Source organism: Tursiops truncatus, chromosome 16 (assembly GCF_011762595.2).
Source record: "Tursiops truncatus isolate mTurTru1 chromosome 16, mTurTru1.mat.Y, whole genome shotgun sequence".
Lineage (NCBI taxonomy): Eukaryota > Metazoa > Chordata > Mammalia > Artiodactyla > Delphinidae > Tursiops > Tursiops truncatus.
In genome coordinates, this window is record NC_047049.1 from 11,016,970 (window position 1) to 11,039,818 (window position 22,849).

Consider the following 22,849-nt stretch of genomic DNA (forward strand, 5'->3'; position numbering starts at 1 on the left):
TGAATAAATGAATGAGCCCTTTTATGGAAGAGCAATCTGCAAGTAAGGCCATGAAAATTTCATGAGGGAAAATAATTTAAAATACGGGCACATGTAATTTCTTCCCATAGAAGGTCATAGATAAAAACAGACATATTGAAAGATGAATTTTTGTGGCTTGCTGAAAAATATGGAAAATCAATTATAAAGAAACTAAACAAATAGACCTGATTTATTGGGCTATGCTGCTACTAGCAAAATATATTACAGAGTCCCAATCCTGAATTTTTACTTTAATGACTTTTCCTGTATTTTGCTCTGAAGCACATTTTTACTTTTCCCTACACACACACACACACACACACACACACAGACAAAAAGTGGTCACTCACTGCATTTAGATAAATATACAGGTCTAAAATTGAATTCTTTGTGTGTCTTCTATAAGATAAACATTAAACACTCAAGGGATTTAATCTGGGAGAGGAGCCAAAAGTCCAACTCCAATTTATGATTATTTCTGAATTATATATGAAGCACCATGTAAAGCTTTTAGTAATAATGTCAGTTGAGCTGCCACTGGAAAGCATTATTGTTTTCCGCCGTGGACACCACCAGCTCAGCTTCTCGTATTTCCCAAATTCCATTAAGATGGAACTTCCCAGATGGTGCCATCCGCCCCCCACAAGAAAGTCCAACAAATGATTTGCACTCTTATCATTTTAACTAAAACGTGAATAGTAACATGAATAGCAATACTAAAGAGTGAAATCTTAAAATTCAAACGTTAAGAGTTGGATGAAAGTTTTGCAGTGAATTAAAATGAAGTTGCATTTAATTAGAATAAAGTTTTCTGAACTTAGGCGTTAGGTTTCAAAGTGGCAGAGGTGAGTCCTAGGAATTTGTATTTTCTTCCCTTGTGATGTTTTTCTCTGCATACATTGCTCCTGAGAAACCGACAATTTCTCCTTCCACTCTGTGGCACCCGGACACACCATACTTACTCAGTGTGCTCTTTCTAGGAGAGCAGCCGCTGTGCCCATTCTGACATCTTTCTTCTCTTCAACTGCATTAGGCTTGACTGAAAGGAACAATTCATGGGCATTAAATAAGAGCTCCTCATCTGGAAGAGGCAGAGTATTGTCTCTTAGAATTTTGCAATTCTCATTTTATGTAACTTAATTGTATGCTTATTTATTCAGCTAAGGTAGGTAAAGCATTTGGCAGTGTGTATGGCAAACAGTTATTATTTGTTTAGGACTTACTATAATTAAGGCACAATTCTAAGTCCTCGGAGGACTACTGAGGCTCATTGATTCATTAAAAATGCTTATGAGGCTTCCCTGGTGGCGCAGTGGTTGAGAATCTGCCTGCCAATGCAGAGGACATGGCAGGACATGGGTTGCTCCCACATGCCACGGAGCAACTAGGCCCGTGAGCCACAATTACTGAGCCTGCGCGTCTGGAGCCTGCGCTCCACAGCAAGAGAGGCCGCAATAGTGAGAGGCCCGCGCACAGCGATGAAGAGTGGCCCCCACTTGCTGCAACTAGAGAAGCCCTCGCACAGAAACGAAGACCCAACACAGCCAAAAATAAATAAATAAATAAAATTAACAAACAAACAAACAAAACTATAAAAAAAAAAGATTCCTGTTCTTTAAAAAAAAAAAAAAGTGCTTATGATGCGGGCTTCCCTGGTGGCGCAGTGGTTGAGAGTCTGCCTGCCAATGCAGGGGACGCGGGTTCGTGCCCTGGTCCGGGAAGATCCCACACGCCGTGGAGTGGCTAAGCCCATAAACCATGGCCGCTGAGCCTGCGCGTCCGGAGCCTGTGCTCCGCAACGGGAGAGGCCACAACAGTGAGAGGCCCGCATACCGCAAAAAAAAAAAAAAAAAAAAGCTTATGATGGGATTTCCCTGGTGGTCCAGTGGTTAAAGTGTGGGTTTGATCCCTGGTTGGGGAACTAAGATCCCACATGCTGCGTGGCCAAGAAAAAAAAAAAAAAACTTAAAGATCATTAACTCTGGATGTGTGCCAATATGTATAAGTGAACATATTCATTCAACATGTATTTATGGAGCAACTACTATGTGCCAGACATCATGCTGGGTTTACAAAAGCAAACATAGCCCCTACCATCATGGATCTTCCAGGCTACTGGGGAAGGCAGACAACCAAAGAATTGCACAAGTAAATACAAAACTAATTATCAAATGGGATAAGTGTTGTAATTCTTATAAAGCTTGGGTTCCTGTTGTTCATTTTCCTAGCAGTGTCACAAAGAAACACAACCCAACAAATGAAAGTAATTTCAATATAGCTCAGATCTCTGTCAAGGTGATGAAAAATAAGGAAAGACTGGGAAACTACATTTGGAGGCTGCAGGGATGTGATAACTAAGTGCAATATAGTATCCTGGATTTGGATCCTGGAACAGAAAGAGGATATTCATGGAAAAACTGGCAAATCTAAATAAAGTCTGGAGTTTGGTTAATGACAATGTACCCAAGTCAGTTTCTTAGTTTTGGCAAATGTACTGTGGTGATGTAAGATGTTAACAACAGTGGAACAGTTAACAACTGGGTGAGAGGTAGATGGAAACCTTCCCTGTCTTTGCAACTTTTTCATAGATTTAAAATTTTTCCAAAATAAAAAACGTATTTAAAAAAATAGTTCATATCTTTACTTGAATTCTCAAAAAATTCATGATGGTATCTAAATATAGGGATAGTTAACATTTATAAAAGTCTCATTTGTAATTTACCTCTTATATTAGTTGCCTGTTGCTGTATAACAAATCAGCCCAAAACTTAGCAGCTTAAAACAGCAAATAATTATTACCTCACACAGATTCTGAGGACGTGGAATCTGAGAGTGGCTTGGCTGAGTGAATCTGTCTCAGTGTCTCTCATAAGGTTGCAGTCAAGCTGTACACTCATCTCCAGCCTCAACTGTACACTCATCTCAAGCTTCAACTGGGACTGGAGAATCAAATTCCAAGCTCATGTAATTGTTTTTAAGTTTCAGTTTCTTGCAGCTGTTGGCTGGAGGCATTAGCTCTTCACCATGCCAGCCTCTCCATAGGGATGCTCACAAAAATGGCAGCTGACTTCCCCCAAAGCAAGTCATCCAAGAAAGCAAGAACACATATCCAAGACAGAAGCTACAGTCTTTTTATAACCTAATCTCAGAAGTGACATATCATCACTTCTGCCATGTTCTACTTATTAGAGGCAAAATACTGAGTCCAGACTACATACGAGGAGAGAGGAATTCAGTTCCAACTCTTGAAGGGAACAGTATCAAAGAATTTGTAGACATGTTTTTAAAACTACTGTCTCTACTCCCTCCTAGTAGACTCACTAAACTTACAGAAAAGGATCCAAAAAAAAAAACAAAAACAACCCAGTATAAATCCAGAAGGACAAGGAAAACAGAAGAGACAACAGCAACAAAAATTCAGAACCGGGAAATCAGGAAATCAAATCCAACAGCAGATCAAAGGAAGTTGAATCCTAAGTCAACACTGGGAAAAACAATGATGCCACGTAATTTGTGCTTCAGAACCTCAAAAAGTCTCATGAATTGGCAGCACCAGGTACTCGTGGAAGTGGAGTAGAGGTTGAAAGTCTGTTTAAGAACTAGTGAGGGTAGCTTCCACTCCATAGGCCTGGGCTGTGCACGGTGCCTCCCTTCCCAAGTGCACAGTATGGAAATGGGGAGGGGTCAGTGGAAGAGTCACTTTACAGTAAAGGAAGCTAATAGGGACTAGCTCATCCATGTGATCACGGGCAGCAACAACAGTGACAAATCATGTTAATAGTACGTACGCTTGATATGATGCAATGAAAATGGCACTTTACCTGTGGTCTTCCTCCCAATAGCCAGTAACCCCAGCCTTATCATGAGGAAAACATCAAATTTCAATAGTGGGGCACCCTACAAAACAGCTTACCAGCAGTGTTTATTCGAGGTCATCAGAAACCAGCGAAGTCTGAGAAACTTCCATAGCCAAGAGGAGCCTAAAGAGATATGACAGCTAAATGTAACATGGTATTTTAAATGGGATCCTAGAATGGAAAAAAGACATTAAAAAAAAAACTAAAGGAATCTAAACTATGGACTTTAGTTAATGTACCAGTATCAGTTTATTAATTGTAACAAATGTTCATACCAATGTAAGATGCTAATAGTAGTGGAAACTGAGTGCTGGGTATATGGAAACATTATACCACCATCTCAGTTTTGTTCAGGTCCCCTGGATGCTCTCCCCCACTTGATGTATTTCAGCAGCTGCTCCTGCCCCACCCGGGCAGAAAATGAGAGGTTTATTCACTGGAGTGGGTAAAAAAGATGGAAGCACCAACCATAGTTAAGGGACAGAGTAAGATACTGAAAATAAGATTAAGTAAGAATTTACATATTAATGTTGAAATATTCAGCTCCCCTCCCTGACTCAGAACCCAGAGGAAACAAGGCTTCTACACCCCAAGAAGGGTATTTGAAAATTCTTCTCTGGCCAACTCAAGAGAAAAGACACAAAGATAGTTAGGAGAATAGGAGAAATTCCCCGATGAAATAGTCCCTCCACCCATGGTGAGGCTCTCAATCAACAAGCCCAATCTCACTGGGGTTCTTAGTGTCTCAATCTTAAAAATAATTACCAGATATGTGAGGAAAATCCTTAACATGAAAGACACCAGAAACAGTAAAAGGGAATTGAGAAGAAACAGACACCACAAGAACAAAAGCTTCAAAGCCATATTTAATATTCTCAGAGCAATAAGAGAAGAGTTTGTCTCCATGAAATTAGAACAGGATGCTATAAAAATGAGCACAAAGAAGAAAAAAGGGGAGGTGCTCTTGGAAATTAAATTTTTAGCAGCCAAAATGAAAAACTCAGATGACAAAAAGCCAAAGGGATGAAAAAATATTAGAGGAATAGGAAGAATAGTCCAGGAGGTTCAACACCCAAATAAGAGGGGTGCCCTCAGAAGGAGAGTACAGAAAAACCAAAGGGAAGAAAATTAATTTATTTATGTTTCAAGAACATTTTCCACAATTTAAAGAATGAGTCTGCAGGTTGAAAGGATCAACTGACAATGGATACAAATAGACCCACACCCAGACACAGGATCATGACATTCTGAAACATGAGAGACATGGTCTAGCCAAACATGTTAATTCCACTCCCCTCCTTGCCAATGACTGGCTCAGGACTGGGTGTACAGTGCAATTCTAGTCACTGAGACATGAAGGGAAGTGTGCATTAGCTTTCTGGGAAAGCTAATAAGCTTTCTCTTAATAACTCACATAGATGCGGGAAGAACGACTCCCTTTTGCTGCTTCTGGGTGTTCGGAACTGCCTTAGCCATCTTTGAACCACAGAACACACAGCGCAAGAGGACACACATTTGATAAGTGGAAGAACTAGGTCTCAAGTCTACCTCCAAAGCCCACGTTCTATTTTTTTTCCCAAGGGGAAAAAAGGGGGAACCCCCCCTTTCTTTTATTCTCTGTGCTCATAGTTATAGCATCCTGTTCTAATTTCATGGAGATAAACTATTCTCTTATTGCTCTGAGAATATTAAATATGGCTTTGAAGCTTTTGTTCTTGTGGTGTCTATTTCTTCTAAATTGCTTTTTTTCCAAGCAGCATGTGGGAATCTTAGGTCCCTGACCAGGGATCAAACCCATGCCGCCTGCAGTGGAAGCGCAGAGTCTTAACCACTGGACCGCCAGGGAAGTCCCAAATCCCATGTTCTTTATTTAGCTCATAGTCTACACTGAAAGACTATCCCCAGAAAACAGCCTGAAGGAAAAATCATACCTGTGGCTCCTATTATGTCACAATAGTTTATACATCAAGTGCCTCTAATTAGCTGTTGGCACTTTTCTGGAACCTCTGCAACTTGAATTTGTATACTTATTAGTGCTAGAAAGTAACCCTAGATCATAAATCTTTGAATATCAATAGCCTGGAAGTTTCAGCAACAGCAATTATCAGTTTAACCTACAACTCATTCAAAATGTCATCTAATAAACAATTACATTAAGAAGGCTCTTTCACTTTCAAGTTCACTTATTTTCATGCCAGATACTGTATTCAGATATTAAATCTCTGGCTTATTAAAGCAATAGTAATAAAGAGGCCAAAGTCATGAATTTGAACCTCCAGGTAAACTGGTTTAATTATCTCCACCACTAACTTCAATCAGTAATATTTCAAAGAAATGAAGTTTGTTTGAAACAAGAGGCAAATTTTATCATGTTACCAAAAAAAAACAAAATGAGGAGATGGTCAAATTGGGGGTGGAGAATCATCGTATTCCGGCAAAAAAAAAAAAAAAAAAAAAAAGTCATGCCGGTAATCAGAAAGCACCTTTATGAACAAAGGGAGCTATTGTGTTTTATGGTTCAGGCAACAGTCTCACTGAATCAATGGTGTTAACCACTTCCTATGGACTGATGACACCCGTAACCAACACCTCTGTCCAGATCACCCTTCTAAATGCCAAGCCTTCATAGCCAACTGCAGCTGTACATCTCTTCCGGAAGTTCCCATGGCTGTCTGAGCCTCAACAGAGTGAACCCTGATCTAGACTTTCTCCTTTCTCGATGCATGGCACCACCATGCAACAAGTTGCCCAAGACAAATCTTAGAAGCCATTCACAACCACTCCCTGCCACCCAACAAAGGTCTGTATATCCTTCCTTCTCTCTCAGTGTTTCTTCGCTTTGATCCCTCCTCTGTATCCCAATTCAGGCATCTCTTTCCTGGTCTATTTCAATGGTCTTCTAAGTAGTCATTCTTTTTCTAGTATCTTCTCTGTCCAATCTCCATAGTTATTAGAGTTATACTAAAATGCAAATCTGATGGGAGGAAGCAAAGGAGAAGAGTGGAGAGGTGGGTGTGTGGTCCATCTGTTTTATCTCCTAAATAGGGAACCTCTGAAAGCTTTTACACAGGGGAGTGACGTAAGCATAAAGATTTTGTTTGTTTGTTTGTTTGGGGCTTTCTTTGCTATAAAATGGACATAGGATCCCATTACTATTTAAACTTGTGTTTTTCTGACTGATATTGAGCATCTCTTTGGATACTTATCATTCATTCAGGCTTCCCCTTCTGTAACTTGCTTATTCATATAATTCCCTTTTTAATTTTTTTCTGTTTCCCTTTTTTCCATACCGATTTTTAGATGTCTTTCTCCACACTCTAGAAGCTAAAGCTAATTTTTTTTCAGTCATAGATGTTGCACATACATTACCAGCTGTCACCTATTCATTTACTCTGATGATGGCATTTACCTGTTAACAGCAGCCCCAAAAAAGCCTATTTTTAATGTATTCAAATCTATTGTTTTCTTTATTGTATACACTTTGAGCATCTATTAAGAAATCCCCCCCACCCAAGATCACAAAGAATTATCTACATTTTTTCCTATAACGTTGCACTTTTATCTTTAAATTTAGGTCTTTAATCCACCAGAAGTTTATTTCTGGATATGGTAGAGATGAGGACCCAACTTTATTTTTCTCCAGATAACAACCCAATTTTCCCAAGATTATTTACCAAATAATCCACCTCTTCCTTAGCTCTATAAAATGCCAAATCCTCATTTATACAGAGTCAATTTCTGGATGCTTTTCTGTTCCATTGAACCTGGTTTTATGCCTGGCTCTATATTAATATCTGGTAGTGCAAGTCCCCTTTCTTTGCTCTTTTTTTCCCCAAAAATGTCTTAGTTATTCTTGAAGTTTTATTCATCTATCTAATTTTCAGAATCAGTTTATTAAGTCCCCTTAGAATACTCTTGGAATTTTAATTTGAGTTGCATTGAATTTATAGATTAAGTGGAAATCAATAGTTTTATAATGTTTTCATCCCATCCACAGCTTTTATTTAATTTTATTTTATATCCTCTAATAGAGTTTCAGACTTTTCTTCATAAAGGTCTTGAGAATTTTTATTATGTTAATTCCTAGAAACTTTATAGGTTTGTGGAGTTTGAAGTTTTTTTCTGTATTTTAATTGTTTTTTTTTTCATTTTATAATGAGTTATTTCTAGAGTAAGGGAGATGCTATTAATATTGATTTTGTACCCCATTTCTTTCAAACTCACTGAGGCTTTCTTTGTGGTATGATACATAAATCTCTTTGTGCCTGCTCTGTGTGTCCTCAAAAGAATGTATATTCTGTGTTGCTTAAATTTATCTCTGCTAATCTGGGTTAAGTAATCATGTTATTAAACTCTTCTATTTTTTCTGCTTAATTTATCAGCTTTTGAGTATATGTTAAAATCTCCAACTATAATTCTTGATTTATCTATGTCTCGTCTTAAATCTACCATATGTTGCTTTATATGTTCCAAAGGTATAATATTAGGGGCATATGTCTATGATCATTAGATCTTCTTGGTCTATTGTGCCTTTTATCAGCATGCAACACCTTGCTTTGTCTTTGATTTTTTTTCCATAAGTTTGTTTTGTCTGACACTAAAATTGTTCCTTGAGCTTTATTTGCCTGGTGTATCTATTTTCACCTCTTTATTTTCAGTTTTCCTGTGTCCTTTTGTTTCAAGTGCAACTTGGTAGATAAAATGTCACTGGATCTCAGGATTCTCTCATTCAGCCCACCTAGAGTCTCTGACTTCGGCAGTCATCCTTCTTTCACAGGGCTCCTGATCCCCAAATGTCTCTTAATTGTTCTTCTGCATTCACCATTATTCCCTTAAGACTATTCATTGGCCAGTGATGGCTCTCTGGTAGTGAGAAGAGGCCCTACCTTGAGCTTCTCCAGGTGAGTTGGAGGTACAGACACAGAAAGCCCCAACTTCGGCTTTCCAAGCTCAAGCAATTCCTGCCTGGGCACCCTGTGGTGTGATAGAAGCTCTGGACACATGGAGGTGGGAACTCAATCAATCAGTGTGTTCATCTGCCTGCTAGTTTATGAGCTGCTTTAGATTTTAGGGTTTCAAGCACCCAAAGTTCTCGTCCAGCCATACAATCAAAGGTTTGCTATTGCCCTGGTTTGGTGGTGTAAGAGAGAGAAAAAGCCCAAGTATAACCAGTCCCAGTCCAACCCTGGCTTTGGTTTCCTGCCCTGAACCCAACTCTCCCCTTTCTCCTGAGAGTTTAGGGTCAGTTGTAAAGTAAGGTTTTGAGCACCATTCCCTCCCTATCTCCTCTCGGCATCTCCAGTGTCGGAATCAGAAGTTGTTGGTTTCCCTAACCAGAAGACAAATTCTGAATAGCCTGTAACAGACATTTGTTTTTCTTGCAAGATACTGTGCCACTGTTCGTTGCCTATGAATCAACTTAATTTAGATTTTGAGCCTTTCCCATGGTCAAGCTGGTGGAAAAATACAAGCCCTTTCTCTCTTGATTTTCAAAAGGTGATCTATTCACACGGCTCAGGAATATCTAAAAAGTGACACTGTGAAAACCTCCTTCCCACCCCCAAATCTAACCACCGATATTGGTTTATTATGCATATTCCAGAGTTTCACTATATATATATACAAGAAGCATAAGAATGTATTATATGTACACGCACGCACTGTCTTATTTGCTCCCTTTTTCTGCGAAGGACAGCAGAAAAGGACAATCTACTCAGCATTTTGCCTTTGTTATTTCACTTAATTTTCTGGTAGATCTTTCTCTACTGAAAGGCTGAGCATCCTTTTTATAGCTCTACAGTCTCCCACAGTATGGAGGACTGTGGGAGATGTATGATACATACATACACAGTATGTATACACAGTATACATACTGTGTATGTATACTGTATACATACAGTATGTATACTGTGTATACATACAGTATGTATACACAGTATACATACACAGTATGTATCTAACATCTCCCCCTGACAGACATCGAGGTTGTTTACGGTCTCCCCTATTACCAATAATGCTGCGTTGAATAAAACAGAGCGTTTAAACAAAGGGGGGGAAACAAAAAAACAGCCAAGGTATTTCATTTTGTGAGTGTTTCCCAGTAACTTATTTCTCCTGCCGCTGTTTCTTCCTGCTGCATTTTTATTTTCCTGGAAGCTTCATGTTGATGCTTGATTGCAGTTTCCACATTGTACAGGGTCATTTTAGCAGTTGGAATTACACAGTAAAATAGAAAAATGTGCATTTGTGGGTAGCAACGAGAGCAGCAAATCTTGCATTTGTCCAATGCCTTCTGCAGCTCCGAGTGCTGAGACAGCAGGCTGGTGGAGACTTCGAAAGCTCAACACACAGTGACAATCAGCTGCAGACACCTCCTTTCTGCCACAGCCGCCTAAGATGCCCAGGGTGTGCTGGTCAGGCCATTCTTCCAAAGGCTACGGAAACCACAGAAGGCACACAGGAATTTTTTTCCTCAGTGCTTTCAAAAATCCACTGGCATATATACTGAAAAGAATTGAAAGCAGGAGGACTTCCCTGGTGGTCCAGGGGGTAAGACTCCACACTCCCAATGTAGGGGGCCTGCGTTCAATCCCTGGTCAGGGTACTAGATACCACACATGCCGCAACTAAGAGTTTGCATGCCACAACTAAAGATCTTGCATGCGGCAACAAAGATCCCATGTGCCGCAACTAAGACCCGGCGCAGCCAAATAAGTAAATAAATATATTTTTAAAAAAGAATTGAAAGCAGGGACTCAAAGTGATATTTATACACCCATGTTCAAAGCAGCTCTATTCACAATAGCCAAAAGGTGGGAGCAACCCCAGTGTCCACTGATGGATGAATGGATAAACAAAAGGTAGTATATACATAAAATGGAATGTTACTCAGCTTTAAAAAGGCAGAATATTCTGGCAAGCACTACAATATGGATGAACCTTGAGGACATTATGTTCAGTGAAATAACAAAAGGACAAATACTGTATGTTTCCGCTTACTTGAGGTACATACAGTCATCAAATTCGTAGACACAGAAAGCAGAACAGCGGCTGCCAGGGGCTGGAGGAAAGAAAGGAGTAGGAAGTTATCGTTGATGGGTACTGAGTTTCAGTTTTGCATGATGAAAAGAGTTCTGGAGATGGATGGTGGTGATGGTTGCACAACAATGTGAATGTACTTCATGAGACAATATTGTACTTAAAAATGGTGAAGATGGTAAGTTTTTGTTTTGTTTTTTGGTGGGGTCTTAGTTCCCCGACCAGGGATCGAACCCATATCTCCTGCAGTGGAAGCGCAGAGTCTTAACCACTGGTCCACCAGGTAAGTCCCTAAGATGGTGAGTTGTATGTTATGTGAATTTTACCACAATTTTTAAAAAATTTAAAGGGTAAAAAAGATAAACTATTGGCAGCCCCTTGATTGATGTCAGTCTCTCTGTATCAGCAGTTATAAGCAGAGCCTTTTCTGATCAAATCATTTCTCCATGATTCATTTCTCCACAGTCAGTGGAGTCGCACAGAAAAAGATCTTATCCTGAGGACGATAGCAGTGAGACCACAAGTTAATATTAATCAAGCCCCCACTAAGCTCGGCTCCTTTATCTCATTTAACCCTTATTAAAGCTCTGCAAGGTCAACACTATCTGCATTTTGCAAATGAGAAAACCGATGTTCGGTAAATCCATAAGATAAAACAGCAAAACTATTAGCACTCATTAGAGTGAGGAGTTAGGCAAGGGACATGAGATAAATGAAAAATAATCAACACTTTCCCATGTACCAAAAATTTCCAACTCAAAATTGTTTTTAAAAAATCATCCCATCCACAGCAACAACAAAAACTTCAAAATACTGGGGAAATATTGCAAAAAATCTACCGAAGAAATATAAATAAGAGAGGAATTGGGACAAGGGGACAGAGTGAAAAATTCACTTTTTACCTGGTGCAATGAACTGAACATAAATGTTCCCCCCAAATCCATATGTTGAAATCATAACCCCCAATGTGATGGTATTAGGATGTGGAGCCTTTGGAAGGTGAATAGGTTACGAGGGTGGAGCCCTCACAAAAGGGAATAGTGCCCTTATAAAAGAGACCCCAGAGAGCTCCCTCACCCCTTCTGACATGTGAGGATACAGTGAGAAGACAGTCTTCTATAAATCAGGAAGCAGGCTCTCACCAGACACTGAATCTACTGACAGCTTGATCTTGGACTTCCCAGCCTCCAGAAATGTGAGAGATAAATTTCTGCTGTTTATAATTCATCCAGTCTGTGGTAGTTTGCATAGCAGCCCCAACAGACTAAAACACTCAGTACTACCTCTGTATAATTTTATATTCGTGGGGACTTCCCTGGTGGTCCAGTGGTTAGGACTCCGCGCTTCCACTGAAGGGAGCATGGGTTCAATCCCTGACTGGGGAACTAAGGTCTTGCATGCCATGTGGTGCAGCCAAAAATAATAATAATAATAATTTTATATTCATATTAAAATGAAATTTCTGCCTAGTGAAAAAAAAAAATGATGCCCTGGGCCTAAAGTAAAAACCTCTCCAAGTTGCTGTGAGGACCAGATTTCCAATCTTCTTCAATGTAGTTAAAATTACAATTTGATTTGTATAAATATATATTTACCTAAGGAGAAGGAACACAATGAGAATAAAATACATTGCAGTAAAATACCTAGTGTGTGTATATGTAAAAAATTATAGGAAAGATGTATGAATTCATATGGATATATTTAAAATGCATTAACCAAGAACTTAACAGTAGTTAGAAGGCAGTTGAATTGGGAATACAGGAGTTAATTAATATAATTGTTAATAAAGAATTTTATGATAGAGAAAATGGTACATTTTATGCATTTTTTAAGGCAGAAATAGTAACTAAATTTAAATTGGGTGCAAACTCGATCACTAGCTCTGCATGATGTTGCAGAGGTGAGGGGAACCAGGTTTGCTAAAGTAATTGTGGTGATAGAAATGTATTAGCCTTGGATGCTACCGAGGTGGCCCATTCTATCCCAGTACATTGTAACTGTCAATTACTGCATTTTTTAATAGGCTAAGGAAGAGAACAGGTGGAACCGTCCCAAAATGTCACTTGCCCAGAAGAAAGATCAGGTAGCTAAGAAGAAGGCAAGCTTCCTTAGAGCTCAGGAATGGGCTGCTGAGAGTTAATAAACCAAACCACAATTTCTATGAAGATTTTTCAGATAAAGACAGTAATAAACTTATTGAACAAGTAAAAAAAAATTTTTTAATTGGGTCAGGGTAGTGAGAGTGGCAATATTTACTCTAAGGAAAAAAAAAAAAAAAAATCCTTTAACCCATCCAGGTGTTTTATTTGATCCAATCAGGGTCTGATTTCTCTGGTTCTTCAGAAACTTTTCTACCTTTAATGTTTACTTCTTCCTTTGAAGGGCGAAGTCCACCAACTCTTGTACATACTTAAGGAGATTAATTTTTAAGCTCTCTCCTCTGATAGAAAATGTACACCACCTCCTCTCCTTTCATGTTAGTTCCCACTGGGGCGAGTCAGGCACAAAAATTTGAAGAAGCCTCAGCTATTATTAAGGAAGGAATACATGGCTACCAATCAGGCTGAAGACATGGGTCAAGGAGATTTAAAAAGAAACTCATTCATTAATTCCATTAATTCCTGTATGTTAAATACTTTACATCCATGAGCTCATCTAATTCTCATAACAACCCTAAAAAGTGTAAGTAACTATTTTAATCCTTATTGTACATTTTAGGGCTGTAAAGCTTCAAGAAGTGAGATTACATGATGAGTAAGTGGTGGAACAAACAAAGGCAATCTCTTTCCACAGCCTGTGCTCTTAGCCATTACCCTATACCCCATCCAGCCCCTCAGTGGGAGACCTGCCAGGGCACACTAGGCACTGAGTGTTTTTCTCCTAGGATTATAGACAAAAGTGCAGCGAGAGGAGAACTCCAGCTCTGGGTGCACAGAGACCTTACTAAGGGCGAAAGCTGGTCCTTGGAAAATATTCCCCCAAAGAGAGATGTGTCTGGTAAGAAATTAAAGGCAAAGCTATGTAAGCAATTGCGGAAATTCATAGCCATGGTGCTGCCCATTGAGGTGAAGATATTCCTGTCAAGTAGTGACTTAAGCAGTGATTTTAAGCCACCCAGCATTTTACCACAATGTGCCTTAGTGTGTGGTTTTCTTTGTATTTATCCAGCCAGGGGTTTGTAGTGCTTATTGAAACCATTCATCACTTTTGGAAAATCCTCATTATCTCTTAAAATATTGCTTCTGCCCTATTCTCTGTCCTCCTTGCCTTCAAGGACTCCAATTACACATATTTATATCTTCCATCATATTCCATATATCTCTTACACTCTTTCCTGTGTTTTCTATCCTTTGCCTCTGTGAGCATAAGTCTATCTCTTTCCAACCTACCTTCCAATCCATTATTCCTCTCTTCAACGATGTCTTATCTGGTGTGAAACCCACTGCTGAATTCTTATCTTCCACTGCTATATTTTTCAGTTCTAGAATTGCCATTCAGCTTCTTGTATATCTCCAGTTCTGCAAAATAAGTCTCCAAATTGTCATCTAACTTCTTGACAATATTAATCACCGTTATTTTAAGTCTGTGTCTAATAACTCCAATGTCTGGATCTACTATACATCTGTGTTTACCATTTTTTTTGTCTGTTTGGTTTTGGTTTTCAGTCTCATAGATTGGTCATCAGGTATGAAAAATTATACAGAAAATTTGAAGCTCTGGGTGATGTTATCTTCCTCTCCCCAAAAATGTATTTTTCTTCTTGCAGGTAGTTCGGAGAGGGGTAGATCACCTTACAACCAAGGATTAAGCTGATTTAAACCTGAGCTTTAGTCTTTGTGAGGGCTGCTCTACTTCTGGTTCATCCCTATCTGATGGAATAGACTGTCAGAAGTCCCAGCTGAAATCCTGGAGGTATTTGTAAGAATCCCTCATCCTTGGTGTGCCTTAAACTTTAATTGTTGTCTCCTCAGTCGTAAGAACGCCAGAAGAGCTCAGCTTAGTAGCATCTCAGTTGGCACTTTCTGCATTGGCAATTACCTCGAGGGGAGAAGTGGCACCAAATGTCAGCCTTCCCTTCTCTCTGGGATCTTGATCTCTCAAGTCCTTGCTTCTTTGGTACGTCTCTGCTACCTTCAAACATTTTTCCCATCTATTATATTTTCTAGTTGTTTTTGGTGGAAGGGCTGGTGTACAATAAGCTAGTCCACCATTACTGAAAGTAGAAATCTCCCTCATGGCATTGCAACTGAAAAATGTGATGAGTTGGGTACTAAAAAACTGGGTGGGGAAAAAAGCCAAAAAAGTAACAAGAATATTCTGGAAGGTAAGATTTCTTGTCAAGAGGCAACATTTGATGGGCTACTCTGCTCCCCATCTTCCCCTCTCATACACATAATTTGGATTTTTAAAAATTTTGGAAGGTAAATAGAGAGTCTGAACAGGTTTGTGAGGAAACAATACCTAAAGCCAATTATTACATTTCCTGAAATTAAAGTTTTATGTCCAAAGGCAAATTTCATTTTTAAATAAGTGAAATGCCACAGGTACTACAAAAGGAATTTAAAATATTGCTAATGCTAACACTGGCTACATAAGTCAGACCAAGTTCTAAAGTAAGACATATGACCTGAATGAAAACAAATAAATGCAATACAAATCATATACACAGCATAAACAAGACAACTCAAAACTTCCTGAACTAGGGAGCCTTTCCGGAAGATTCAGAAACTGGATCATTAGGTTTACATGGCATCCACTGATCAAATCAGTTTGTGGTTTAGACACAAAATACCACATTTGGTTAAAAAAAAAAAAAGCCAATGTGTTCTAACAGAGGAATGCCTTTTAGAATTCACATTTCCTATAACTGTTTCATTTTTTTTTTAATTCAGCTTTTTAGCAGGATTTATTTTTGGCTGAAAAATAGAAAAACCACTTTACTAGATAGCTCAGTGACTAAGAGTTAAATCTACTTGAAGTGTAAGTTTGGGGGGATACAAACACTACCATTTAGGGAACAGAATCTTGAGGGTGATTTTGAGCCTGCAAAGAGGTTGTACAAAGACTCAAATAAAATCAAGTGAAGGAAAAAAATAATAAATCAAGTGAAGAAAGTCTGATTTTCTTAGCAACTTCCTATTTCATTTGGCCTCAGAGAAATCTTATATCTGTTCAGTGATTGAATTTAAAACCTAATTCAAATGTTCACAAAGCTTTCTCTGAAAGGAGGTTCATCAAAAGCTTGATCTATCTGATGTATCTTTCTATCCATACACACACACACACATATACATACATATTTGGAAAATTGGAAACAATCAAAAAATAGGTGCCTAGGTAAAAACTGATTTGATTTTATAGAAGACTGTTTTCATAACATAGAAAAAACTCAAGATAATAGTAAATGAAAAAAGCAAGTTCCAAATATTATAATGTGATCCCATTTTTATTAAGGAAAAGTGCAAAATGGTGAGGGTGGAATACGGGTGATTGTTATCTTCTCATTTATGCTTCTTTGCATTTTCCAAATTTTCAAATCCAACACAATGCCAAGAGCTATTTCATATTTATACTTTTTTTTTTTTTTTTTTTTTTGCGGTATGCGGGCCTCTCACTGTTGTGGCCTCTCCCGCTGCGGAGCACAGGCTCCGGACGCGCAGGCTCAGCAGCCATGGCTCACGGGCCTAGCCGCTCCGCGGCATGTGGGATCTTCCCGGACCGGGGCACGAACCCGTGTCCCCTGCATCAGCAGGCGGACTCTCAACCACTGCGCCACCAGGGAAGCCCCCATATTTATACTTTTTAAGGCCTGTCAGAGTTACCTATATTGATAAATAATGTACTTCCACACAGAAACAAAATGGTGCCACAGAAAGAGGACTGGACTTGGAGAAGAGTTGAGTTCAAGTCCCAGCTTCACCGCTCACTCCTCAGAGTCACTTTGGACAAGTCATAGCACCTCTGGGAATCTCGGTTCTCTCATCTATAAAGATGGAGGGACTTCCCTGGTGACGCAGTGGTTAAGAATCTGCCTGCCAATGCAAGGGACACGGGTTTGAGCCCTAGTCTGGGAAGATCCCACATGCCGCGCAGCAACTAAGCCTGCGAGCCACAACTACTGAACCCACATGCCACTACTACTGAAGTCCGTGCACCTAGAGCCCATGCTCCTCAACAAGAGAGGCCGCTGCGATGAGAGGCCCACGCACCACAATGAGGAGTGGCCCCCACTCACCGCAACTAGAGGGAGCCTGCGCGCAGCAACGAAGGTCCAACGCAGCCAAAAATAAATAAATAAATAAATTTATTTAAAAAAAAAAAAGATGGAGATGCTTATCCCTGTCCCGCCTTCCTCCCTTAATTAGTGCAAAGGTCAAACACAAAAAGTTCATAAAAAAAAAAGTTCATGAAAGCCTTCTGCCAAGAGGAAAGTGAGGTTCAATAAAAGGAATAATCAGGGCTTCCCTGGTGGCACAGTGGTTGAGAGTCCGCCTGCCGATGCAGGGGACACAGGTTCGTGCCCCGATCCAGGAAGATCCCACATGTCGCAGAGCGGCTGGGCCCGTGAGCCATGGCCGCTGAGCCTGCGCATCCGGAGCCTGTGCTCCGCAACGGGAGAGGCCACAACAGTGAGAGGCCTGCGTACCGCAAAAAAAAAAAAAAAAAAAAAAAGGGAATAATCAGTAACTACCAAAGATGCTCTTAAAGTTCTTGTGGATCTGACTCAAGCTTATAAAGTTAAAGGCTCTGTATTTTGTTTCAGAAAAAATATCCATCACTGCCACACACCTGTTCCCTCAGGTGGGACCCTGACAAAGCACCAAAGCAGGAGTGTTGGACAGGTAGGTAGTATCAGCCCATAGAGAGAAAAAACAAGATGTTTTCACAAACCACTGGAATGAAGAAACAGCTGTCCCAGGTCCCTGGTGGTACCTTGTCAACAGTTACGTGAAGCAGAAGACGACAAGGTAAGGATGTAGTGGGAGAGACATCCATGTATAAGAATAAGGTAATTTTTTAAAATGATAACACACTCCCCTGCCTTCCAAATCCACTAAAAAAAAAAAGAATCTTGGGACTTCCCAGGTGGTCCAGTGGTTAAAACTCCGTGCTTCCACTGCAGGGGCACAGGTTTGATCCCTGGTAAGGGAAGTTCTGCATGCCGTGCAGTGCGGCCAAAAAAAAAATGAAAATCTTGATCAACAGGCTGAAAGAGTTTGTCCAAACATTGGAGGAAAAGTAAAAGCTTGAATTTTCATCTTATTTTTAAAATTTTGCTTTCTGTACTCTGACCACAACTCCACCAGTTACTTATTATGTAATCCTGGACAAGTCACTCCATGTTTCTGACCCCTGTTTCCTTATCTATAAAATGGGCCTGTGCCATTCCTATGCCACAAATGTCAGAGTGACCTATGAAGCTGTTATTCCACTTGGGATTCAAGGTGGACACAAATGGACTTGGGCACAGGAGACCAGGACTCCAACGCTGGCTTTGTCATTATCTGCAACGGTGACCAAGGCCCCTCCTCTTTAATCCTCAGATTGCTGGGAAGGGTTAGAAGGATTCCTGAGCTCCCAACCTAGCCACAGTTCAAGCTACGCACATCCACTGTTCTCCCAGACTGGGCTGTTTATATCAAGGGGCCACCATCCCCCTGCAGTGGCATCTGTGCTAGGACACCATCTTTGTCTGACAAGTTGAACTTGTACAGATAGTGCTGCCAGCCTGCCACTGACAGCGATTGGCTGTTTTTATAGTTACAGAAATACGTAGATTTACATCGACCTGTCCACAGGCCCTTACTATCCGATAAGACTCCTTGTGGCCAAGACTAGAAATCTGTGAAATTCCAAGTCTTCCTCCCTTTTCTCCTCCAACTTCTTCCCAAACTGACCGTCTAATTTTAACAACACTGAACATGTGTTTCCAGATTTTCACTCTTTAACTCTCCCATGATGAACAATCCAGTGTATATAAATCTTTGTCTATTTTTTTAAGACTATTTCTCAAAGTAAAATTACTGGGTTAAAAGGTGCAGACCATTTTAAGGCTCTTGATACACACTACAACAAATTGTCTTCTGGAAAAGAACAAGCAATTGATATTCCTGCTAGCAATGTATGAAGCCGTGGGCCCATCCTTTTGTTTTGTTTTGTTTTGTTCACTTGCCAGTATGAGCAGTTAAAAAAAGTCCCCCCTTTTATATTTTAATTTGTATTTTTGAGATAAGTCACAAGGATGAACATTTTATTTCAAGTGTACTGGCTTGTTTTGTTCTGTTTCAGTGAATTATCTGTTTGTGTCCTTTTCATATTTTTTAAGTTCATCAAAGAAAATCTGTGAAGCAATTCCTTCCATAGCTAAACAGGGTGGGAGACTTAACTCTAGACACAAAAATAGAAATGTGAAATTGATTAATGTGAAATGAAAACTTTAGCTAAATATCCTGTTAACACACATATTGGTTACAGAAATTAACGCATACACACTTTCATTTTTGTAAAATATTTTTTACCTTAAAGCAATTTTAAGAAAAATTGATCTTTTTCTCTACTTTGCCATTCTAAATCCACTTTATGAAAAACTGTGACTTTTCTTTAGATGTGACACTTTCAGTCAAAATGAAATATAAAATAAAATTCAAAAGCAAAGTAAAATAAGATAAAAACTAACTACTTTAAAGTTGGCTGGGATCTGAACTATACAAAACTAAACAACATCCATAAAATGAAAACTTCTTTAAATATTCATTTCCCTTTGGGGCCTGGCAAATGGGAATTTAGTTCCAGCTTACTGCACACGATCACTCCTGCAATTCAAGAAAGCTCTTTCCGGAATTTTAAGATATGCCAAGAGTAGATGTGATGTTCCTTTTTTTTAAAAAAAAAAAACAGTTTTCACATTTTTTCATTTAAATTTTATTTATTTACTTATTTATTTATTTATCCATTGCAGTGGCTTCTCTTGTTGCCGAAGACGGGCTCTAGGCGCACAGGCTTCACTAGTTGTAGTGCATGGGCTCAGCAGTTGTGGCACACGGGCTCAGTAGCTGTGGCTCACGGGCTCTAGAGTGCAGGCTCAGTAGTTGAGGTGCACGGGCTTCGTTGCTCCACAGCATGTGGGATCTTTCCAGACCAGGGCTCAAACCCGTGTCTGCTGCACTGGCAGGCGGATTCTTAACCACTGTGCCACCAGGGAAGTCCCTTGATGTTCCTCTTTCAGTTCCAAAGAAAGTGGTGACAGACATGACTCTACAATCCAGCCAGCAGACTAGATTTAATTCTCTGCAGATCAGCAGCACATGTTGGACTGGAGACACCGAGGATTCAGAAACCTTCATCTTTACGTACTTCTTCTGGAGGAGACTGAGGCTCAAACCCATCAATTCAAAACTCATCAGATTTGACAACAGTCGAGGTAAACTATAATTTTCAGTTGGCAAAATATTGTCATTTTATAGAGAATAAAACTCCACAGGCCCCAGGCAATAAGAAGTCATGAAAGAGGGAGAGAATCATATACAGTCATCCGAAGACCACGGCCCTACTAGAGATTCAGGGGTTGACAAAACTGATTTGGGAAAGAGGAAACAATGTGGAGACGGCGAGGGCTTGATTCTGAAATTTGTTGGAAAATGAAAAATGGCATCAGAAAATGAATTTTGAAAGAAGTTAAATGAAAAGTATTTGAGCTAAAAGATATGAGGTATAGTCTCAAAAAAAAAAAGTAACTTCCTATTACAACTGTATGTTTCCAATATAAGACTGAAGAGTTTGCCTACCCAAATGCTGAATAACAAAATCTCTCCCTTTCATGCACCTGATGCAAACATGACCTAAAGAAGTTCTAACGAGAACTTCTAATGACAGAAAAGCTACTTCAAAACTGGCAAATTAAGAATTTCTGGAAGCCTGTCTAGTAAAAGCTATCATGGGTATTATTTGAAGAAACTAAGTATTTTGACACAAGATGAGGGGGTGGGGGTGGATTTTATATGTATCTTTCCACTGGGAAAGCTTTGTTCTTTTTTATTCGGAGGAACAAAAAACATTAAATACAGATCCTTAAGGTGAAAGTGAACTTCCAGCCTAAAAAGGACACCTTGCCAGGTAACTGCACGTTTAGAAATGGGCATCTCCCTCCGTCGCCAGCTGCTTGCTGAAATCTACTCATGCAGGTGCCTTCCTCTTACCTAATGGATGTCCGCGAGGGTCCAGGTTTAACTATGAGAAACTCTCTCACGTTCTCACTGTGTTTGGGGAGGGGTGCAGGTTGAGGACAGCGTGGCAGAAGCTGTAGGTGTCAGGGAAGAGGATGGAAATGGGGTTCTTACTCGCATTTCTGTGCCCTCGGGGTTTGCCTCCCTTTGAGGGCAGAGAATGGAATTCCGTTAGTCGTTTTCCCCTGTTGAACAGTGCTTTTTGAGTTAAGACACCTGAGACCAAACCAGGGTAAAACAAATGTCAATTGAACATCACTGAGCGGCACTGGTACAGAGGAAGCAGGCCCACTCAGGGTTTCTGGAGGGTGGAGGCTTTGCGGAAAAGGCGGGAGCCCGAGGTTCTGGTCTGCTGCAGCATCTGGAAAGGATGATAATGGAAGAGCAAATTTGGGAGGATGAATGACCAGCTTGGTTCATACAGAGGGAGCAGCAGGCAAGGCCGGAGAGAGGCTGGGGAGGCAGAGCAGGGAGGACAGGAAATTCTGAACCAGGGAAAGCCACCCAGAGGTAGAAGGGAGCTGGAGACGGCTTCTGAGGACAAGCTGGGAGGGCAGAGGATTCAGGATGGACTGCAGAGTTAGGACGGTGTCTCGGCTGCCTAGGCTTAAGGAAAGCCGGGGTGATGGCAGTGAGAATGGAGAACCAACCCCAGAGAAACAATAAAACCTGGGGTGTTCACTGAGACCCTCAGGAGGGCACACAAGCTAGGACACGTCTACAAACACTCTTTTGTAAGGACAAAAGACCATTTTTGCGTTTATCCCTTCCTTTTCAGTTCAAAGGGTAGCAAACATCTAGGTCCTGTTTAGACCAATATTGGGGAATCTTCATTAACACGAGGTTTTACGCCCCACATAAAAAAAAAAAAAAGCACTTCAGGCAAAAACAACAGAGCAAATTATAATCTACATCTCCTAAAACTTATCTTTTTCTTTCAAAGGTTATCCTTTGAAAATGCTTTTGCTTGTGAAAAAACAAGCTGGGGGGTGGGGAGCAGTGTTGTGACTGCCTAGGTGTTTCCAGAAAGAGGCAGACAGTCAATCTGCAAGCATCTTTCTATAGTAGAGGTTTCCCTTTATTTTTGAGGCTTAAGCGTACTTTATTCTCCCCTGCCATTACCTGAGTGGCCCTGGCAAGATGGCTAGCTTCTATGAGCTTCAGTTCTCTCATCTGTAAAATGGGGAGAACAAACCTACCTCCATGGGGGTTCTGTAAAGATTACATGAAAGAGCTTGCACAGTGCCCAAAACACAACTGACACCCCAAAAGCACGAGTTCCCCTCCCCCGTTCTATTCCAGGGAGTAACATTCAGAGAACTACCACCTGAAGTTTCTTCAGGAGTCAGAAGTGCTGTTCAAAACACCTTTTCACCTCCTGGGAAAGAGAAGCAAACGAGTCTCAGAGATACAGCTGAGCACAGGCTTTGAGGGGCACAGGAAAGGAATGCCTCTTAGTTGGTAGTAAGCACTTCCCAATAGTCCAAACCATGCTCCTTTCAACAAGAGTGAATGCTATTAAGTGACTTAACAGAAAGAAAAGGCACCACAAGAAATGTTGTCTTTAAAACAACTTTAATGAAAACCATTCTCAACACATTCAAACAGCCCTTTTTGTGTTTCATGAACAACTTAATCTCGTCCAGTTGCCCCAACAGGTGATGCTGTTTCCCACCTCAGGTCTTTCCACCTCTTGAATGCACCTTCTTT

At 40.2% G+C, this 22,849-nt stretch overlaps 1 protein-coding gene and 1 non-coding gene across 7 annotated transcripts in view; one reads left to right on the forward strand and one right to left on the reverse strand.

Annotated features, from left to right (window-relative positions):
- SEC23IP (SEC23 interacting protein) overlaps positions 1 to 22,849 on the reverse strand; it is a 95,410-nt gene that overhangs the window by 23,511 nt on the left and 49,050 nt on the right. Inside the window, exons 19-21 of one of the 6 annotated variants that reach the window (XR_012326873.1) lie at positions 14,306 to 14,434; positions 3,935 to 4,001; positions 984 to 1,060 (exon numbers count right to left, since the gene is read on the reverse strand). The gene's annotated coding sequence lies outside the window, so the exon portion shown is untranslated. Of the gene's footprint in view, positions 1 to 983; positions 1,103 to 3,934; positions 4,002 to 14,305; positions 14,435 to 19,849; positions 21,501 to 22,849 lie in introns of those variants that run through there. The other 5 variants (XR_012326872.1, XR_012326874.1, XR_004522412.2 and 2 more) reach the window with 5 other exon arrangements.
- On the forward strand, positions 12,778 to 12,910 carry LOC117308576 (small nucleolar RNA SNORA66). Its single transcript, XR_004522672.1, has one exon. It is a non-coding gene; the product is annotated as a small nucleolar RNA SNORA66 (small nucleolar RNA).